Source organism: Alligator sinensis, unplaced genomic scaffold (assembly GCF_000455745.1).
Source record: "Alligator sinensis unplaced genomic scaffold, ASM45574v1 scaffold600_1, whole genome shotgun sequence".
NCBI lineage: Eukaryota > Metazoa > Chordata > Crocodylia > Alligatoridae > Alligator > Alligator sinensis.
In genome coordinates this window covers 2252726-2254995 of record NW_005841859.1, presented here as the reverse complement: position 1 = coordinate 2254995, position 2270 = coordinate 2252726, and positions in this window count along the sequence as shown.

Here is a 2270-nt window from a genome sequence, read left to right as displayed (position 1 = left end):
GATGAACTGATCACAGGCCAGCAGGTCCCTTATCTCAGGGCTGATGTGTGGGAAGGCCTTTACAGCTAATCATCTTAGGGCAATGCCAAACTCTTACACTGACTCTGCTGAAGTCATCTTATAATTAAAGAAAGCTGCACAATCCCAGTCAGGATCTGCACCTGGATCCAAAGCATTCCTGTCAGGTGCTTATAATCCTGTTCAGCTACACTGCTGAGCCCACAGTAGACCTCCACAGCCATCCCTGTGAGCAACAGGCTCAGGAATTTTAGCTTAATATCTTTATTCCACCCATTTAACTTAGCTGCCATTTCAAATTGTTCACGGCAGTCATCCCATTCTTGTTGCTCCCCACTATAGAGTGCTGGATTGAATATAGGCCTTGATATACTAGATGGGGTATGTGTGTTTTCCCTTTCCACTGGGGTACTCCCTCCTCCGTGGTACTCATCTTCCCTGATGAAATGCCCACACAACAAACACATTCTACACACTCGCTGCAGCAGTTTGCTCTGTGGCTTATGGCCTGTGACCAGCAATTCCCATTTGCCTCACTTGTGGCATAGCCCCACTTCAGTATCCCATGCTTACCACCAATTTGTACCAACCCTGCAGCCCCAGAAACTGGCACAAGAATCAAAGGGGAGTTCTCACTCTTATACAGGAAATCATAGGGGTTAGGGTGACAATCCAATGGGCCAAAGTATGGGTGACTGGTGCCTTCTGAGTCTGGGAGAGCACCAGCAGGGCACGACTTGGGGGGGGAAGGGGGCAACAGCCAGCCGGCACTTCCACTGCCAGCGCTTCTGCCACCGCCACACCACCAGTGAAGCCAATTTCAAGGGGGGCACTAGCGCTCTCCGTACCCCACTTGCAGCTGGAGTGCTTGCTGTCAGGGGGGTATCAGCGCTAGCGCTCTCAGGCAGGGGGGCACATGCCCCCCCCATGCTCCCCCTACACGTTGCCTATGAGCCAAAGGGAGGGAACAGATAAAAAGTAATGAAACATCACCACTGTGGTAACATATACTCAGCACCTTCATTTCCTCACCCACACCTTAACACACACACGTCCGGAGGTGTCCCCCAAACAAGCCTTTAGTCCCTAGAGCACTCAAACAGCAGCTCGCAGCTGCCCCCAAGTCTGAGTCCAGCTTTTTCAGTCCACGGTCCTGGCTGACCAAGGTCTCCAGCTCCACTGCGCACTCCTCTATGTAGGGCTGACCAGGTTCCACATGCATGCAGCTCTCTCTCCCCCTTACTCCAGCCTCAAGCTTCCTCTTCCTTTTCCCCCTACTCCCCAGCCCCTGGGGCTTCTACAAGGTGTAGTCCAAATTAAGAGACATCACAGCTCTGCAGACTACCCCATGGTCCTGTCATTACATACATTACATTCATATTACACATGGAAATAAAACTTAAAAAAGAGAACATGACCACCATTAAAATGAATCCAGCAATTCCACTGAGCTTCCTTTCTTTAGGAAAAAGGAGAATGAAAGAAAGAAAGAATCCAGAAAGCATCTAGTCAATTAAGCCATTAGACATGAAAAAGCTTGTTGTGCTTTCATTTAAGTGGCCTGAAATTTGTTGATTGAAGACGTGAGGCTCAACCTTCAGGTGCACCCAATCAACACTCAAAAGGGCTGTACAGGTTTCCCTTGCTTTATGCGGGTTCTGTATGTGCAAATTCACTCTTATGCAATGACCCTTTTTATACCAAAAATTTGTTATATGTGAGATAAATTGACTCTTATGCAATTAGTGTAGTGGAAGCCTGCAGTCAGCTACTTGGTGCAGTGCATTGTGGGAGTGACGCGCATCAAAATATAGTCTCTTGTGTGCATCTGTGGCCCTCGCTCATTATCTGCGACACGTGTTTCGGTGGTTGCCATCCCCATTATGATAATGCCCTGTGCTTGTGTGTACTGTCTGCTGTTGGCAAGCATCAAAATCATCTTGTAAAAGTAATAGAAATGGGTCTGGGTCAAGGTCTTGGAATGTATCCCTATTTGGTACATTGTAAAGTGGGTTCCCTTTTATGAATTTGAGTTATGTGCCATTTTCCAGAAATGCATGTACAGCATAAAGCAAGGGAAACCTGTATTTGTGAGAAGGAGCTCCAAAGAAGCTCTTTGCAACTTCCTAGTCTTGGGAAAATCCATCTGGCATATTTTGGACACAATAGAATGCTGGGGCATAGGCAGCCAGGTCTGGGGGTTACTTCAGGGTCAGGAGAAGCAGCCAAGGTCCCAGGGGAGTTCTCCAAGT